The 21,235-nt window shown below is 42.8% G+C and overlaps 1 pseudogene; it reads left to right on the top strand.

Annotated features, from left to right (window-relative positions):
* The first annotated feature begins 5,381 nt into the window (after window positions 1-5,381).
* LOC136474069 (uncharacterized) lies at window positions 5,382-8,760 on the top strand (annotated as a pseudogene).
* Window positions 8,761-21,235: the final 12,475 nt, after the last annotated feature.

Raw genomic sequence — 21,235 nt, 5'->3', positions numbered from 1 at the left:
AAGAAGGTTTGGATCCCGAAAGGGAAGTGAGAAGTCCGATGGACTTCGGGGAATTTGGAGACTTGGCAAAGTATGGGTGCATTTCATGGGGTGCATCATTATGGACAAGGTAATTGCCAAGTGGGTTAGTGAATACTATAGACCTAAATTCCCCTTCCCATGTTATGTAACTAGATTTAATTTCTTGCAATTTTAATTAGCATCTAGTTCCTTTTTATATCTAGGTTTGCATTTGCATGTTTAATCATTTGTCTTGCATATACTAGGTATATTTTATGGTAGGCATGTTCGGTTTCACTCTTCACCCTTGGAGCAAACCTACATGGTTTAAATTGTTTAGAAGCACGTCACATAGCTTATTTTACAATTGTTCATCTAATATGTGCCAAAGTCCAAATTGTAAATAACTTCTCCCGTATATCACTTTTGAAAATGATTCTCACATTCATGTGATGTCATCTTTCAAGTGGTATTTTTTATTCTAAAATCAATGTGCATGTCTTCTATAAGTATTCCATTCTTGTGTGCACAAATTTAGGGGGAGGTTACTCTATAAGTTGGATGCTTTGGGACTAACATCTTTTCAAGCTTATCATGTGTGTAGTAGTCTCATTGCAAGGAAAATGGAGTCTCCGGAGTTAAGCATCATACTTCAAATATCCACCACCTATTGCAAGTGGTATAAATCAAATTGGTTTCCACATGTGGTATTTCTAAACCGATATCATCATGTTAATTTCACTTTGGTATTTATATGCTTTCTCCATGCATTATATAGATTAAACTCCCTTGAGCATTAATTTGCCAATTATGCATAAACTATATTCTTCATCATATGTATGCATATATTTAGGGGGAGCTTAGTCTATGTAATGTGAGAGTCATATTTGGTGACCTATTTCACTCTACATACAAAGGATCACAAAGTTTGACCCTCCCTTGTGCTACTAATGTCTTCCTTTTTGGTGTTTGATTCCAAAGGGGGAGAATTTGTAGGACCAAAAGCAAGCCCGATCATAATAATTTATAAGTGGTAATGGTCCGAGAAAGAGAGGATAGTGAATTATGGAGTTAGAGGCAGGCTTAAATCCATAATGCCACATGGGGACATTTGCAAGGGCAAGATAACTTTCCAAAGATGTTTACATGTGGTAACTTTTAGCATCATATAACCTTGCCCTTTGCATTGTCCCTAGCAAGTAAATAGTTTTTAAATTCCAAAATTTTATTATTTGCTTGCTTTGGTCGTGTTGTCATCAATCACCAAAAGGGGGGAGATTATAAGGAAAATGTACCCTAGGCCCATTGACTTTAGATTTTGGTGTTTGATGACCAACACAACCAAATTGGACTAATGAATTTGCAAGTAATTATTTTGTAGTTTAATAGGGTGCAAACGTGACTTGGATGAAGGCGACATGATGATCCCACGATCAACACCATAAGTAAGACCCTAGAAGCACAAGAGAAGACCCAAGATATCAAGCAAAGTCCAAGCATAAAGATGGGAACCAAGCCGGACGCAAGATCGTGAAGAAACGAGCTCGGCTGAGGTGATCGGACGCGACCCTATGAGGACCGGACGCGTCCGATCAGTTGCTCGGCAACATCAGGCGTCAGCAGCAGCAACCGAACGCATGGACTTCACTGTTCATCGTCGCGGCAACAACTCAGTGAGGACCGGATGCAGCGGCACTGGATGATCGGACGCACAAAGTGCAGCGTCCGATCATTTCCAGAGAAGTTCTAGAGCGGCGCAAATGCGACCGGATGCGTCCGGTCGATGATGACCAGACTCGGCAGTGCGTCCGATCTCTACGCACGCGCTCAACGGTCGGGACGACCAGACGTGCCCGGTCAGGACGACAGCAGCGTCCAGTCAGTAGCAGAAAGCTGGGTTTCGCCCCCAATGGCTACGTTCTCTATGTGGCTTATAAATAGACTCTCCAACCGGCCATTTGAGGTGTGGAGAGTTGAGGAAACATACCAAGGGTGTTGATACACCATTTTAGTAATCTCTACTTGCATAGTGCCTAGTGATTCATTAAATGATTAGCATAGGTGTTTTGCGAAGTGCTTAGGTTGATTAGACCACCACTTATGCGCTTGATCTAGGTTTAGGCCTAATGTTTATTGAGGTTTGCACACCTTTTACCACTCGGTGCTTGCGTGCACCATTGTTGTACATCGGAGGGCCTTATAGTCATGCGAGATCACACCAACCGCATTTGTGGTGTGGCTGCCACCGTGTACCAAAGGAAACAAGGCCCGCGGCGTTTTGGCTGGAAGCTTGATAGTGAAGACGACGGGGAGCGGTCTGGGAGAGGCTTGCCAGAAGGCACATCGGAGACCCACTTCCGTGTGGGGAAGCCTCAGGGCTATCCACGGAGTTACCCGACCAGAAGCTTGTCCTTACGAGGGATTCCTTGCGAGGGGCTCCAACGAGGACTAGGGAAAAGCTTGTGCGCTTCTCGATACCTCGGTAAAAATACCGGAGTCGTCGACGGGAGTTTGCATATCTCTACCTTACTCTTTAGCTTCCGTATTTATATTGCAATCTTGGTTTGTGCTTTACTTTCCTAGCTTAGTGATAGGCTAGTTGATATGTTTGGAACCTAGGTTACATAACTCTTTTTTACGGTAGAGATAGCAACATACTAGCAAAATCATAGTTGTACATTTAGATAGTTTATCTTTTGCATAGGTTTTTGCTAAGGAGAGAAAAAGATATCATAGTTTAGAGTTAGAGTTTTAAGTTGCCTAATTTACCCCTCTCTTAGACGTCACGGTCCCTTACACACGTCTGGCAAATTGGCGACACTATATCAAAAGTCAAAACAGCATAAGGAAGGCATCCAATTTAGTGACGTGGAAACAAAATGTGTCTCAATATGAAATAGAGATGTGACTCTAATGTGTTGGTCCTTAAAAAGGAGATCTTCTGAGAGCATATATCATAGATGTGGCTCAATAAAACATGTCTAGATGTGCAGTTGAGACGCGTCCAACAAATATGAAGTAGCGCTTAGGCCCCGTTCGCTTCGTTGAAAAAACAAGTCGAAACACTGTTCCGGCTGATTTATTTGAGAGAACAGCACTGTTCCGACTGAAAAAATAAGCTGAAAAGTACAGATTATAAAAAAAGCGTAATGATGAAGATTTCGTGGATCCCTTTGGACAGAGACCGATAGGAAAAATTGCAAACAGCTACTAGAAGCTATTCATCAGTTTGTTAGTTAATCGGCGAGAGCTGTTTCGATAGCAACTCATAAATTTACTTGCAACTGCACAAGCTGCACTGTCAGTAGGTGTGTATAGCTGCTGTTTCATATACATGAAACGACGACGTCAAATATGACGACGACAATGCTCATGATATCGACACATTTGTTTGAAACGATAATTCAGGATGGGAAGTGGCCATACAAAGATAGAGATGAGTGGCCACATCGTCATCGGGCAACCAGGCGATGGAGCCCGGCAAACAGTGACATACACTATGTCAGATATGATTTCTAGGGGCGGTTAATGGGCATTTGTAGGGGCGGTTCGGCCGGCCGCTCCTACCATACCGTCTCTATAAATCATGTATTTGTAGGGGCGGTTCCTAGACTGTTTCTACAAATCAATTTGTAGAGGCGGCTGTAGTACCAGCCGTCCTATAACACCTGTTTGTAGGGGCGGTTCAATCTAGAACCGCCCTTACAATACATTTTTCTGTAAAAAAAAAAATTCAAATTTACAATTCAAATTCGAGCAGAACACATATACATACATACATATATATATATATATATAGAACTATTATATATATATATATATATATGTATATATATATATATATATATGTATATATAATTCAAATTTAACCAGAACATATATAATTCAAATCTGACCACAAGCGCAAGAGCACAATGTGTTGGTACTAAGGATTTCTACCTAAGTGAACGTTACAAATATGTATACAAACATCTATTGCTTCTCAAGCTGCTCAAGCTCTTTGATACCAAGTGACCCCAGATCTTCCCCAAGTAAATTCCTGTAATTGCCAATAAAGCCAAAATCAATTGTCTCCATCTTAGCTAAGCATTACACATTCACATTAAGAAACTTATTTTAACTTCAATGCAATTACATTATGGTTTCTTCATTTAGCCTCCATAAATTGATATCTAATTCAGAGGGTTATGACTTATGAGAATTCTGAAAACTCCTTTCAGACTTGCCTCTGAGTCCTTTGTAAATTATCCACCCTTGTTTTTAGTTTAAGGTACTCATTGCGACTGCTCTGGACTAACTGCAAAATAAGAGGTACTTCAGTACAAAAGATATCGAAAAAAACAAGTAAGCATTAAGTGCTTTTGGAGCAAATAGTGGCTGGGCACTAGGGATGAAAATGGAAGATCAGTTCACACACACACTAGATCATAGTTTGCAGCCATGTTCATGTTCACCAAGATATCCAATTGACTATTTAGCCGAAGGTTCCTTCATTGCCAAAGGCTTAGGTGATTGCACATATACAAAAGATTTCCCTATATAGCTCCTGTCTGCTTACATGTCTGGTGGATTTCACCGCGGACAAGCTAAGCTATGGAGGCCCATCAGTTGAAGGGAACACAACATCAGTGGTCAGAAGACCACGTCTGTTGGCTCTTGATATGAGGTGGAAGCCTGTGATACAAGAAAGTATCAGCCGATTAGAACAATACATAGAAAAATAGGAGGAGGAAATTTCAAAACTAATAATCAATACACTATAAAAGGTCAAAACAAAGAAAATTTTGGTTCTAAATTAATATAACAACTAAAGGCTGCTATCATCTCATTTCGACAAACCCTGGCCATGTAGCTTCTTTGTAATATTTAAGGAAACAATTCAAGTGTACTCAGAACTACTTTTGTCTTTTCAATTCACACAGAAAACAACTGATTAGCAACTACTATTAGTAGGGCAACCATCAATAGTCCAGCCTTTCAGATCATAGGGTACAGACAATTATTACATATGTATGTGGAGGAAGAGCTAGCTTGCATGTGACGGGAGTAAAAGACAACGAAAAATAAATGATACTGAACAGGAGAGGATGGATTTGAGATTGGATTGCTTGTCTGTTGGTATGGACAACCAGTACATGCTAATGTCCACTGAACACATTGGCGGATTTGGGCCCCGGGCTGCCCGGGCTGCAGCCCGGGGCGAGGCCCATGAGCAATGGAAAATTGTTTTATAAAAATGGCACAAAAAGGGCTTTCAGCCCGTTAGCCCACTCCGAGCAGGCCGTCGCAGCAGCCAGCAGGCCAGCAGCGGCTCCCGTCTCACGTTTTGGCCTTCCAGCTCCTTGGCCGCCGCCGTCCTCGCCTGCATTACTGCTCGCCTGGCAGGACTCCAGCCTCCAGCCTCGGAGCCCGCTGCCTCCACGGCTCCACGGCAGCCGCCACCCGCCACTCCGCCAGGACTGCTCCCCGCGACGGCCATCCGACGGCGCTAGCGCGACCTGCCGAGTGCCGACCTCCGTCCGCGTCCCGGCTGCGCCTCCGCTGGCCGCGCGCCGCGCCTCCCGGCCTCCCCTCTCCCGTGTGGCCGTGTCCGCCTCCCTGTGCCACGGCGACGCCGGCCGCGCGCCGCGCCCGCACGGCCGCACCAGCTGGCCGCTGGCCCCCTGGCGGCCTGGCCCCCTGGCCCCGTGGCCCCTGCAGCCCTGCTGGCTGCTGGACTGCTGCTGCCCACCCCCACCCGGCCACCCCCTTGCTGGCTGGCGGCTGCTGTGATGTCTGCTGTCTGCTGGATGACTGGATCCATGAAAATATGAAATAGGTTGATTTCTACTCTTTAGTTTCATTTCTTTTTGAAAATTGCTCCATGATTGCTACCTTTTACATTGCAAAGTCATGAATATTTCATTTCATTGAGCAGGTCTGTCATTGAACATTTCATACCTTATAATTGAGTCTTACTTTTCAATTGCAACATTTCATACCTTATAATGGAGAAATACTATGCCAAAAAAGATGCGTCAAAGAGTAGTGTCGAAACCATAGAGAGCCGGGTTGAGCAAAAAAGACCACGGATTGAACTTGATATGAGAGATATAGTTGCCGATCCAGGAGAAAGGAAGCCAATTGATGATTTTCATCATGACATTAGGGATGAGGCAAGGAGAGCATATCTACAAATAGGTCCATATAGGCCAGCTGGTCATAAGTTTCCAAAAACTAAAAAAGATGGTAAAGGCCAATCAAGAGGATTTGTTGGATCATGGTTTGATCAATTTGATTGGTTAGAGTACAGTGTAGCCAAGGATGCAGCTTATTGCTTTTATTGCTATCTCTTTAAGCCACAACAAGCTGGGTTTCATAGTAATGATACATTCACCAAAGTTGGGTTTAGAAATTGGAAGAATGCAAAGGATTCTTTCAAGGAGCATGCTCAATCAATTGATGGCTTTCATAATAATGCAAGAAAGCGTGCACTTGATTTCAAAAATCAGCGGCAAAGTGTTGAACATGTGTGGACTGTTACAAGTGCAGCAGAAGAGGAGGCATATAAAGCTCGTTTAACTATCATGTTAGGCATTGCTAGATTCCTCCTTTTGCAAGCTCTAGCCTTTCGTGGACATGATGAGTCTAAAACATCAAGAAATAAAGGGAACTTTATGGAGATGCTTGAATGGTACAGAAAGAAGGATCCTAAGGCTGCACTTGTGACCGGTGAAAATGCTCCAGGAAATAATCAAATGAGTTATCCAATGGTTCAGAAAGATTTGGCTAGGGCTTGTGCAGAGGAGACAAGTGAGTTAATTAAAAGTGAAATAGGAGATCGTTGGTTTGCGGTGCTTGTTGATGAGGCTCGTGATGCATCTATTAAGGAACAAATGGCTGTGGTTGTGAGGTATATACCTCCTCTCCATTTGGTTATTTCGTTGGTTTTGTTTTGTTGCTTTCAAGTAACACTATTTTCTCTTTTCTCTTGTAGGTTTGTCAATGATAAAGGAAGTGTGATTGAGAGGTTTCTTGGCATTGAACATGTTTCTGACACCACATCAACCTCACTAAAAAAAGCATTGGATACTATGCTTAGAAGATATGGTCTATCTATTTCCAAGATTAGAGGGCAAGGATATGATGGAGCTTCAAATATGAGAGGACAATTTCATGGGTTACAAAGACTGGTATTGAACGAAAACCCATATGCCTTTTACATCCACTGTTTTGCTCATCAATTGCAGCTTGTGGTAGTTTCTGTAGCCAAGTGTTGTGGCTCAACTTTTGATTTCTTTAATTATGTCACTTCAATCGTCAATGTTGTTAGTGCTTCTTGCAAGAGGAAAGATCAACTCCTTCAAAGTCACCATGATAAGCTTGTTGAGCAGTTAGATAGTGGTACTATTTTTTCTGGGAGAGGGAAAAACCAAGAAATTAGTCTTGCTAGGCCTGGTGATACACGGTGGGGTACACATCATAAAACATTGGCACGTCTTATGATCATGTGGTCCTCTGTATTGGAGGTGTTGGAGAATATTAGTGAAGATGGAACTGATGGGGAAAAAAAAACTACAGCCTCTGGATTGATTCAAAGAATGGAGTCATTTGAATTTGTGTTCATATTACATCTTATGATCAGAGTATTGGGGATGACTCAAGACCTGTCACAATGTTTGCAAAAAAAAATCAAAACATTGTTCGTGCAATAGGATTAATTGGCTCTGTGATGAGAAATATGAATGAAATGAGGGAAAATGGTTGGGAAGCTCTTTTTGAAGAGGTAAAGGAGTTTTGCCTCCTCAACAACATAGAAATTCCTAATATGGAAGATATGATACCAGTTAGAGGTCGTTCGAGATGTCGTGGTGCTAAATTAGTGAGTTACTACCATCATTTTCATCATGGAATTTTCAATGTTGTGATTGATCAAGTTTATTGTGAGTTAAACAATCGATTTCCAGAAAGATCAACTCAACTCTTGAGATGTGTTGCTTGTCTTGATCCGAGGGATTCTTTTGCCAACTTTGAGGTACAAAAGTTAGTTGAGCTTGCTAAAATTTATAAAGATGACTTCTGTGATTATGACTGCATAAAGCTTGCGGGTGACCTTCGTATATTCATTGATGAAGTCAGAAATGATGATAATTTTGACAATTGTACTGATCTTGGTAACCTTGCTGAGAAGATGGTTCAGACTGAAAGAGATACAACTTTTCCTTTGGTGTATCGTCTCATTGAACTTGCATTGATTTTGCCGGTGGCAACAGCAACAGTTGAAAGAGCCTTCTCTGCTATGAATATTATCAAGACCGAGCGAAGAAATAAAATGAATGATGATTGGCTGAATAGTAGCATGATTTGCTTTATTGAGCGGGATTTGTTTGCATCGATTGAAGATGAAAAAATTCTAAAGCGCTTTCAAGGCTTAAGAAACCGTAAGATGAATTTACCAAATGAGGGCTCAAGGTGCGTGTTGTTTACTTGTATTAATCTATTTCAATACATAATGTTATCTTGTTTTATAAATGGCTGAGATGTTGAAATTGTTTATGTAGAATTGAGGATGTCGGTGCAAGTGGAAGTGGTGTTAATTCATGAAGACATGTATGGTTCTTTTTTTTTGTCATGGAAGACTCGTAATTTGGTACTTTTCTACCTTCAATGTTCTACGTATTGTTTAAGTCTATTGGTTGAACACTTGGGTGTGGTAAAATTTTAAGTCTTATATTAGTTAGCCCGGGGCGGAGCCCGTTTCTGGATCCGCCACTGACTGAACATCTTCAGTGCGCTACAAAAGGTTCAAAGTGATTGAGCTGAGATTGAGCCTGAGGCCCACAACTGCCTATCATCATCAGAGATATAGCTACCTATTATCATGGGTGCAAAGACCAAAATTGACTCCAGCACTAATATGTCTGAGCTAAAACGGGCCCACCTATCTATCACAATTTGAAATCTCATGCAGATAGCAACTAAGCAAGGCATGCCAACGAAGCACACCCTTTTCCCCAGATAATATCGGATAACTGATTGGTTTATACAATTTGATTTGAAAATCGACATGCATCTGCATGCATACCTGCAATACAGAAAATAGTAATGACAATCTCCAGAATAAAATTATGCAGATCCTCTGCTGGGATCTAGCTTTAGGCAACCATCTGATGGTTCTTACTGATGGTAAACTATGCTGTGATCAAGGGATCGAACATATCCAAGCATAGCATCTACGGCCACATCAATTAGCATTAAAGATAAACAAGTAAACTAACCAACCTTGCTCTGCCTCAAAACCATATGAACTTTAACTATGTCAGATATATTTACATATGGAGCAAACCATTTTTATATGGAAAGGGAATTTTCATAATTTCGTCAAACATACCATAGCCGCACACAAAGAACTCAGACTAAGAAAACAATAGAAATACAAAGTAAGGCAGATTGCATCATCTTTGCCTTAAACCACTATAGGAATGTATAGAAATTACTGACCTGCATGGAAGTGGGTAATGCATGCATGCTGTGTCTCACTCTAAAATCCAAGACCTACCTTCTTCCCCAGAATTTCTGCATGAGATACGAAAATAAAAACACAAATATATTAAAATACCTCTTATAGCACATGCATATTAGGATAGCATACAATCCTACAAATATCCAACTGATAAATGTTCAGTTAAACATATATAAGGGTCATCCTATGTTTCCCTGTCATAATAGCTAACTAAATTGCACACAGATCCATTGTCTAACTGAACACTGACATGATGACTAACTAAAGTTGCTAAAATGAACTTACTAAAAGTAAAATCATCTTAACATCTAAAGAAGAAAGGCACTATATTTGATTTCAAGAATGGGATTACACGTGTTTGAGATGCTTACAGGATTGTGCAATTCCCAGCCGCTTGTGTGTAAATGCACCTAGGCAGACTGAACAGAGAAGGAAGAAGAAAGGTCCCGACAAGCTCTTTCATTCCACCGTCATCCTCGTCAGGTTCAGGAAGCCCAGATCTCCTCTTGTCAACTCTGCAACGAACTGAGAACCAGAAAATTTAGGGGTTCAGAGGGGTGGCGGAGGAGGACTAGAGGAGGCAAGGCACGGATCTAGCGGTGTCCAAATCCATGCAGAGCCTTAAATAAAAAAGAAATCCATGCGGAGGATATCGCCATTCGCACGAGATGTATGCCATCGATGTCCATGCTCTGCTTCTGGAACTCCACCCCGATGGTGGCCTTGGAGTGGAGGTTGAACTCGCTGCGCGCGTACCGGGACAACAACAAGAGGTTAGATAGAGACGTGCCTAGAGTTGGAGCCGGTAGCAGTGGGACGGGGAGACGAGATCGATCTACAGATGAACTCACCTCCTTGGCGTGTTCGCGGCACTCCACCTCCTCGAGCAAGCCACCCACGCCGGTGCGCCGCTGAGCCCGGGCCAAGGCCGGTTCCGTACCGAAACCCTAGGTCGGCGTGGCGGCGGCGCCGGAGGCCGGCCGCCCAGGCCGAGGTGCCGCTCTGCGGGGAGGAGAGGCGGAGGCGGCGCTCGGCGTTGTCGACGTCGGCGCGCGGCGGAGGTGACAGCAGAGGGTGGCGCGGCGGACGCCACGAGAGAGAGCGACGCGAGGGAAAAGCCCGGAGGCGGCGTCTCGGGTTGAGGTCGAGAGGACGAGGGAGATATTTTTCTCCCCAACAGTTGTATATAGAGCGGACATTTGTCCTACAAATGAACACAGCAAGGGCGGTTGGTAATACGAGCCGCTCCTACAAATATACGTATTTGTAAGGGCGGCTCGTATTACCAGCCGCCCCTACTGTGCTATTTGTAGGGGCGGCTGCTGTGCTGGAGCCCGAGCACGCCATTGTAGGGGCGGCTCTATCACCAGCCGCCCCTAAAAACAAATTGTTCCGTTGCCACAAACGTTTTTTTAAGTAATGACACAGATATGCAGCAGGCGAGGCCGGCAACAAATGGCGTGCAACGTTTGGGTTATCATTATGAAATCGAAGTGCTACTGACAATGATCCATTCGATCGATCGGGATCTTACATGGAGAATGCTAGTTGCAGCGTGGATACAGGGACGAAGGGTACCACGTACCAAGTTCCCGGCGGGCATTCGTGTCGTGTTTTTGGAGCTAGACCAGAGAGAGCTGCACGGGGATTCTACGAATGCCAACTTCCAATGGCCATGCAATTAGTTTTTTTTAAGTTAATCACTCGAAAATCTATGTACGGCCTTGTTTAGATTGAGAAAAATTTCAACCCGATGAATAGTAGCACTTTCGTCTTATTTGGTAAATATTGTCCAATCGTGGACCAACTAAGCTCAAAAGATTCATCTCGTGATTTTGAACTAAACTATGCAATTAGTTATTTTTTTTATCTATATTTAATGCTCCATGCAAACGGCTAAAAATTGATGTGATGGAGAGAGAGTGAAAAAACTTGGAATTTTGTGGGTATCTAAACAAGGCCTACGTGAGCATGCAGCTGCACAAGAGAACAAGCTGTCGATAAGCAACTGTGGCACCGTTCCTCGGTACCACTCCTAGTCGGATATGATGAGAGAGAGAGAGAGAGAGAGAGAGAGAGAGAGAGAGAGAGAGAGAGAGAGAGAGAGAGAGAGAGAGAGAGAGATGTGTGTGTGTGTCAGCCCACGGCCAAACAACACTAGTGTAGGGTTGAATGAAGAGTTTGAATTTGCCAAGATAGACAAGTGCATGGCCAGGCCACGTACATACGTGCAATGCAATTAATGCAAATCAATCATGTGTCCCAGATGTATATATATAAACATACATATATACCGCACGCACACCATTATTCCTAATGCTATTGCTATCACTTGAGTATGCCCACCAGTCTATTAATTTTATGGACAAGCTTAAGATTTATCACTACTACTTTAGCTTCTTTGGCGGCCACTGGATCTGCTTCTGCTCGTGGAGCTTGGTCGTTTGAGCTCCGCATTTTTTTAAATAAAAATATGGCTTTTTATGGCTGATGGTAAAAGCCAGTTTTAAAAAACCTGGACGACCAATTTTTTAAATAATAAAGTTCAGAAGTGATAAAGGGATTTGCTAAAATTCAGGTGCCTGGATTTTAGTTTTCTTTCAGACGATGGTTATTACATATATATTTTTTTATTAAAATTACAGTTTTGGTAACGAGAATAAAAAACACATTAGACAAAACCACAAACCTGATAAAATCTAATTTGTGTTGGCACAAAGACAATTAACAATTTATAATTATTTCTATAGGAAGACAAGAACAAAAAAAAGGTCTAGTTTAGTTTTGGATAATTGATCAAACCTAGGACTAACCTTTGATCTAAGTGTGTGAATTAGATAAGGTGGTCCAACCCAAATGGTGAAGCTAGATGATGGTCATGATGAAGATGATGACCACAAATGAGATGTTCAAATGCTTCACATTTGGAAATAAAGAAAGAGAAAAACAAAAATGTGCTCAAGGCAAAGGTATATTGATAGGAGCCATTTTTGTTTTGCACTCAAGACACCATAGAGAGTGTGAGTGATTTAGAATCGATAGCCGTACTATAAAGAGAGAAAATCTTTGGCTAAGCGGTTATCGAGTGCAACTGGGTGACATTGTTCTTGCATATGCATTTAGGAACCTAGTGTGCTAACTTTGACCCTTGTAAAATGCTTTAAGAAATGCTAACACATGTGCACATAAGTTCTACACTTTGTGGTTAGCAAGTTGGAAGCAAGGGCGAAGTGGTTGTGGACTTAGAAAAAGAAAAGAAAGAGAAAGTCCATGACTGGACGCAGCACTCGGGGAGGACCTGCATGTCTAGTCATTTATAGGCAGCGCAGTGCGGTTGGCCGAGAGAGCAGAAGTTCGACCGGACACTGGACCTGGCCCGACCGGCGCGTCCGGTCACATTCTGAGTGTTGGCGTTTGGGCGCTATCGGACGCGCAGGGGCAGCGTCAGGTAGGCATGACATTCTCTACCGTCAGCTCAGCAGGCACGCGCAAAGTAGCTGAGTACTAACCGGACGCAAGAGCGCGCCAGGTCAGCTTAGAACGGACGCGTCCGGTCACTAGTTTCACGCTCTGGATCTTCTCTGGAAGCGATCGAACGCTGAGGACTTCTGCATTAGGTGGCGCAAGCGGCGCGTCCGGTCAAACATTTACTGCATGAGCGATCGGCTAGTGGCCATTGGAGATGGACGGCTAAGGTTTGAACGTGGACACATGGACGGCCGAGAGCGACCGAACTCTGGCTGACCGGACGCTGGGGTGCGTCCGGTCAAGCCCTCGACAGGCAACGGCTAGTTGAGTCCTTGGGGCTCCATAAATAGAAGGGGGATGGCTTGGGCTCACTCTCTTGCACATTTTCACCTGTGATACATACTTGTGAGCCTAAGCAAACACCTCACACTTATCTCCTTTATTGATTCATCATCATAGTGAGATTGGGAGTGATTCCAAATGCATTTGCTTGGCACTTGGGGATCGTTGTGGCTACGAATTTCTTGTTTCTCTTGGTGGTTGCCGCCACCTAGACAGCTTAGAGCAACGGAGGAGCTTCGGCATGTGTTGGTGATTGTTTGTGGCTAGCTCTGGTGATTGAGGGGTCTTGTGCCTTCCCCGACAGAGAGCCAAAAGGTAACTCTAGTGGATTGCCTGTGTCATTGAGTTACCTCACTTATGGGTAGGCTCTTGCCATGTCCAATTGTGTGGATGAGGTTCGTGCAACACCTCTTAGTCGTCGAACCACCAAGTGTTGGTCGACACAACAGGGACTAGTGTGCCAGCAAGCACGTGAACCTCAGGAGAAAAATTGCTCGTCTCTTGCCCGTTGGTATTCTCCTAGTGATTGTATTGGCATTCATATTGTCATTGGTTCATCCCTCTACATGGCGGTATAAGCTTTTCACTCACTCCTTTACTTACTTGCAAACTAGTTGTAACAAGCTCTTTAGTGTAATTAGTTTTGAGAGCTTGTTTTGTTTGCTAGTTAAGTTCACCTAGTGGAGCTCTTTAGTGTAGCAAGTTTGAGAGCTCTTGGTGAGTAACAACTTAGCCTCTTGTGTGCATAGTGATCATAGCTACTAGAATTGTTATATAGGTGGCTTGCAACCCTTGTAGAGCTAGAGCAAGTTTGCATTTCATCGTTTGTCATACTAATCAAATTGCTCTAGTGTTCTTGTAGATTTTTAAATAGGCTATTTACCCCCCCCTCCCTCTAGCCATATTAGGACCTTTCAAGTGGTATCGGAGCCGTGGTTACCATTTGATTGAAGGCTTAACAACCTTGGTGTCAAAAGATGGCTCAAATTGTGTTCAACCATGTGGGGGGCAAACCACCGTTTTTTGATGGCACATGCTATGATTATTGGAAGAGAAAAATGAAGATGTATCTTGGTTCAATCAATGATCAAGTGTGGGATGTGATCGAAAGTGATTGTGTGATTCTTGATCCCACCAATCTCACCAACCAAGATAAGGCCAACAAGCAATTCAATACAATGGATCTCAACACCATCTACAATGCCATTGATTCCAAGGTGTTTGAGCAAATCAAGGATTGTGAGAAAGCTAGTGAGGTGTGGAAGAGATTGGAGGAGACTTATGAGGGCACACCGGCGGTGAAGAGTGCCAAGTTGTACATTCTCAAGGACAAGTTGACATGCTTCAAGATGAAGGATGATGAGAGCATTCCATAGATGTTCCATCGATTGCAAATGATTGTCAATGATTTGAAGGCTTTGGGTGAGAAGATCAATGATGATGATGTCTCTCATCGGTTCTTGATGTGCTTACCTCCAAGATTTGAGCTGTTGAGATTGTTCATCATAAGAGGAGGAATGAAGGAGCTTACCCCTAACCAAGTACTAGGTGATGTCATGACACAAGAGACATACCGTGTGGAAAGGGAAGGGGTTAACAAGGATGAGAAGAAGAAAGATGAAGACAAGAAGAAGAAGAGTATAGCATTCAAGGCTAGCTCATCATCCAAGAACAAGGGCATGTCCAAGAAGCAAGAATCGAGTGACGATGAAGATCCTAGTGACATTGATGATGAGGCTATGGCTCTCTTTGTACGCAAGATGAGCAAATTCATGAAGAAGAAGGGCTATGGTGCAAGAAAGGAAAGAGATCACAACAAGGAGTATATGAGAAGATGCTACAAGTGTAAGAGCCCCGATCACATTGTAGCAGATTGTCCCTACAATTGTGACAATGACGAGGATGAAAAAAAGAAGCATAAGAAGGAGAAAAAGGAGAAGAAGGAGATGAAGATGACCTTCCAAAAGAAGAATAAGGGTAGAGGCTATGTGGTAACATGGGATAGTGATGGCTCTTTGGATAGTGATGGCTCTAGTGATGATGACAAGAAATCCATCAAGAAGGCACTAGCAAGCATCGCCATCAACAAGCCTTCCATCTTCGACACTCCATCAACATGCCTCATAGCAAAGCCCACCAAGGTAAAATATGATGTGAGTGATGATGATTGTGAATATTGTACTAGTGATGATGATGAGAAGTACACCAAGGAAGAGCTCTTGGACATGTGTGAGCAAGTACACACTTGCTTTGAGAAGAAGAGAAAGGAGTGCAAAGAATTGCTTTAGAAGATCAAATCTCTTGAGCAATCCTTTGATGAGCTCAATGCTTCTCATAAGAGTCTAAAGGAAGACCATGAGGAGCTTGGCAAGGCTCACACTAAGCTTGAAAAAGCTCACTCCTCTCTGCTTGAGCAAGTCAAGAAGGAGGAAGCCAAGAAGGAGCAAGTGATTGTGTCATGTGATGTGGGACTACATGTGATATTCTTGATGAATCTTTTTATAAGCCTATTGTTGTTGCTCCCACTAAACCCTCTTGTAGCACTTCCACTTCTACTTCACCTTTGAGTGATGGTTTCACTTGTGATGCCTCACTAATGGTGAAAAATGAGACCATCAAGAAGGAGGTAAATGAGCTCACTCGTGCCTTAGGCAATGCCTATGGTGGAGATGCCCGCTTGCTAAAGTGCTTGGGTAGTCAAATGTTTTCTCTAAACAAAGAGAGATTAGGCTATACCCCAAGAAAGGCAAGACAACCTTTGTCACTCCCAAAGCTATCTTTGTGAAGGGCAATGGTCGGTTTTGCAATAGATGCAAGCAAGTTGGATATATAGAGCAATATTACAAGACTAACAAGAACAAGCAATCTAATGTATCCTCAATTAGATTTGATTCTTGTTACATGCTTGTTAAGGGTGCCAATGGTATAAAGGCTAAGTTCATTGATACATCAATTGTGGGCCCAAAGAAGAAGGCCATTTGGGTCACAAGGACCTTGGTAACTAACCTTCAAGGACCCAAGCAAGTTTGGGTACCTAAAAAGAATTGATCTTCTTTTTGTAGGTCAATTATAAAGCCGGAGGAAGACATTGAGTTCTTGATAGTGGGTGCACACAACACATGACCGGTGATTCAAGAATGTTCAATTCAATCAATGAAAATGAGAGCAATAGGATCGATAGTATCACATTTGGTGACAATAGCAAAGGCAAGGTCAAATGTCTTGGTAAGATTGTAATATCCAATGACTTGAGAATTTCCAATGTGCTACTAGTAGAGAGCTTGAACTTTAACCTATTGTCGGTAGCTCAATTATGTGATCTTGGTTTCAAGTGCATATTTGGTGTGGGTGATGTAGAGCTCATAAGTGTAGATGGCTCTAACTTGATATTCGAAGGATTTAGATATGAGAATCTATACTTGGTTGATTTCAATGCTAGAGAAGCTCAATTGTCAACATGTTTGCTCATTAAATCTAGCATGGGTTGGTTATGGCATAGAAGACTTGGTCGTGTTGGAATGAAATAATTGAACAAGTTGATAAAGTATGACTTAGAGGCTTGAAAGATGTCATATTTGAGAAGGATAAGCTTTGTAGTGTATGACAAGTCAGAAAGCAAGTTGGCAACACACATCCTAAGAAGAGTATTATGAGCACATCTAAGGCATTTGAGTTGTTGCACATGGACTTATTTGGACCAATCACATACACTAGCATTGATGAAAACAAATATGGATTTGTGATTGTGGATGATTTCACTAGATATACATGGGTGGTCTTTCTTGTTAACAAGAGTGATGTGTTTGCAACCTTCAAGACATTCATCAAGAGAATTCACGATGAGTTTGAAACAACTATCAAGAAAGTGAGAAGTGATAATGGAGGTGAGTTCAAGAATACAAGAGTTGATGATTTGTGTGATGAGTTTGGAATTAGGCATCAATTCTCGGCCAAGTACACTTCTCAATCAAATGGCCTAGTTGAGAGGAAGAATAGAACTTTGATTGACATGGCTAGATCAATATTGAGTGAGTACAATGTGAGTCATTCATCTTGGGCCAAAGCAATCAACATGGCTTGCTACTATAGCAACCGACTCTATTGTCACCCATTGAAGGAGAAGATACCTTGTGAGCTCTTGAATGATAGGAAGCCCAACATTGCATATTTTTGGGTTTTTAGTTGAAATGCTACATACTAAAGAAAGACACTAGATTGAGCAAGTTTGATAAGAAATGTGACGAATGTTTCTTGCTTGGTTACTCCACTACTAGCAAGGCTTATAGAGTTTGGAATTTGGCTAGTGGTACTTGATGAGGACATCACTCCTTCAGATGCACCCGCTGATCCTCCAACCATTATGCAAGGTCCAATGACCTGAGCTCGAAGGCGACAACTTAATTTAGAGGTGAGCTCGTTCTTAAGTGATCCTTTTCATACTTTTGAGAATAGATTGCTACCTAATGATGTTATATTGATTAGGAACATTGGAGAGGGTCATGAGGGACTTAGAGGAAGAGGTGGAGGCAATGATGACCAGCAATGACATCCAATAGGAACCGGAGGCCCAGTACAATATGATTTTGAGTCTGCCTCGGCCTCTAGGACCAGTCTGCCTTAAACTGGTCACCCAGGACGCATCCGGACTCCGTTTTCGACGATCAACATATGGATGGAAAGCTAATTTAATAAGTAAGCTAATACAAGTGGTCTCACATCAAAATCTTCTCAGAATCAATGGGAATTGTGGTCACAAGTCAGTATCCAGAATCTATCAGGGTGCTGCTACACCGTCTTTTGGTCCGTTGGACCATGTATCGTGTTTGGGCCCATTAGGGGCACGTCTAGGGGTCTTGCATGACCCTAGAGTCTTCATAAACAACCGCCACCCCTCCATTAGGGTTTGGGGTTTTGCTTAGATTATTCTGTCAAGAACAGTTTTGCCGTTCATCGGTTTGTCAGACCCTAACTTCATGAGATTAATCATTCATCTGCAATTTGGTTGTGTTCTTACTTGTGTTCTTCGTTGCGTAGGCAGGGATTAGCCTTCTTGGTGAGGTCAACCTGGTCCATGACTTGGTTGATAACCAGAGGAGCTGTAGTGCTAAGATTGCAGGGTTCGATCTTTTGATCTCAAGCCGGATCGGTGTGTCATTCTCCGCCACAACGATAGTTACCTCTACCTGACAGAAGATTGGGATCCCCGTCCCCATTAAGTGGTAATTAGAGCTAAGGTATACAGTCAGGTTCACATTTATCCTCTAGTTTTGAGTGTTTCACATTCGTCCCATAGTACAGTGCCATACTTTTGTTTCTTGTCCTAGAACCTTTCGCGCCATAGCCTTTGCATATTTCAGTTTCAGAGTCCGTCGTGTTGAGTTTGTGTCCGGGTCGAGGTCTTGTTGCTGGTTAGGTCATGTTAGAGTCCAGTTCGTGTGTTTTCCCCCATCGTTTCCATCAAATCTTTGCTACTGTGACCAATTTTATGCACAATGTTCCCGTTTTATCTTCTAATTCGGAGCCAATTCTTAAAACTGGTCTAGTTTTCGTATACGAACTCCGATTTCGACATTCCATATATCAAAATCGATCAGAAAAATTTTTCGGATCCGTCCATCCCCTACTTTCTCAGGGTTGGAAAATTTTAAATTGGTCAAAAACTGCTCACAAGATCCTCTTTTCGTGGTCACAAGCTTTTTGTCGATTTTGAGCACGTCTTCTGAAATTTCCACAGGCCACGTCTTTCACTTTTTTATGCTCATATTTTCTATGGTTACTTATTTTGTGCTCCTAAGTGAAAGAAAAATATCAAAAAAATAAAATAAAAAAGTCGAAATTTCTCAAAAAAACAACGACAGCCCAAAAAAATAGAAAAAAGAGGGGCAAAAAAGGAATAATATCTAGAGGAGCACATAGAGAAGACCAAAGTGAGTTATGTTAGCGTATATTATCTGGTTCCTTATTTGTGTTGCTGTTTCCATCCACCATACTTATTTTTCACACACCTATCACCTTGCTATCCACCATACTTGTTTGTCACACCTGGTACTTGGAACATTTTAGACCAGCAACGAGAACAAGTACTTTGGACTATAATTTAGCATTACTTTCTATTACTAATTTGTGTGCCAGATATACATATTATTCTTTGTGTGCCTTCCAAGCTCCACAAACTCTTCAGATCAGTACAGAAAAAGGGACTTGTAATCTCGGTACCACTGCCTCACAGGTATCACAAACCAGCCACCGGTTGTACCGCCCACTGCTTGCGTTGGTAAGAACTTTGTAAGAGCTTGGTAAGACGCTTCCACTTGCTGTGAAAAGTGACACCACTACAACCACGTAGTCATTTGGTAGGGATAACTTTCACCATTTGTTCCTGTTTTGTGTTTACAATGGCAAAAGGTGATCAGACTGGAGGTAACAATCCTAAGGGTTTCAACGAGTGTGTCAGCCAAGAGCAACTACAAGCTGTTGTAGAGGATGCCCAAAAAAGGATGAATGAGTCTATCAGGAAGGCCGTCACTGACGCACTCATTGAACTCGACATTAGCAACAGCATGGAGAGATTGGACAGATGAATTTCCACGCTAACCGACAAGGTTACTGAGTTGGAAACCTTGGTGGCGATCAACAACAATGATGTCTCCGGTAGCAACACCGATGGTCTCTTGCCAGAAGACACGGTGCATGATGCCATTAGAAATATAGATCGAGCAGCCTTCCGACAAGCAAGATTACAACGACGTCTTCGCCGCAACACGACAGGTATGGGTGGCGTCCACCACCATCAAGGTAATAATCACCATGTGCCCGATGATCTTTATGCTAAGATTAAGTTCACAATACCATCTTTTTTGGGTTATTATGATGCTGAGGGATATCTTGATTAGGAGATGGCAGTAGAACAAAAGTTTAGCGCCCACCTTGTGCTTGAGCATCATAGAGTTTGACAAGCTACTAGTGAGTTTAAGGATTTTGCCATTATTTGGTGGAATGGGCTAGCTGCACAGGATGCTTTACCTGGTTCGTGGGAAGAACTTAAGGTAGCTATGCGTGATTGTTTTGTACCTTCTTCTTATCATAGAGACTTGCCTAAGAAATTGATGCATTTAGAACAAGGAGATAAATCTATATAGGATTACTATAGTGAGCTCCAAAAGGGATTGATGTGTTGTAGTGTTGTTGAGGGGAACAAAGATTCCATCTGTCATTTTTATTCGGGTTTGAGGCATGAGATTCAGGACATTGTTGATTATAAAGAATTTAACACTGTGAACTAGTTGTTTTAGTTTGCTATGCTTGCAGAAAAGGAATTGCAGGGGCGTGAACAGCAGAGCAAGAGCAAGGTCAGCACCACATACACGCCACGCTTGGCACCATCTTCGGGGCTGACCAAGCCAACCACCTTTGGGGTGCCTCCACCAGCGAGCAAGCGACCAACAGCCTCTGGAGTTTCTGCTACACCTAAGGCACCTCCCGCACGACCTTTAGATTCAGGTAAAAATTCTTTGCAGGCGCCTACCAAAGTTCCTCATTCGTTGCATCGATAGGACGCACTTCGGGCATTCAGTGCCACCGCTGCCATGGCATTGGCCATGTGCAGAAGGACTGCCCAAGTCAGCGGACATATATTGCTATAGAAGATGGTTACATCAGCACCTCTGACATTGAGGATGAAGAAGACCAAGATGCAGATAAGGAGGATGGCGAAGTCCTCGGTGATGAGGCCATGGTGGCCTATAGGAGCATCATTGTACAGCGGGTGCTCAGCTCACAAGTCCAGCAACCTAAGAAGCAACAATGCCATAACTTGTTCTAGATTTTCTTCGTCATCAACAACCGTCGAGCACGTGTCATTATTGATGGAGGTAGCTACATCAATTTGGTGAGTTCTGATTTGGTCAAGAAGCTTGGCTTGAC

Source organism: Miscanthus floridulus, chromosome 8 (assembly GCF_019320115.1).
Source record: "Miscanthus floridulus cultivar M001 chromosome 8, ASM1932011v1, whole genome shotgun sequence".
In the NCBI taxonomy this organism is placed as follows: Eukaryota; Viridiplantae; Streptophyta; class Magnoliopsida; order Poales; family Poaceae; genus Miscanthus; species Miscanthus floridulus.
Note: the sequence above shows the minus strand (reverse complement) of the source record. Positions and strands in the feature narration are given on the sequence as shown.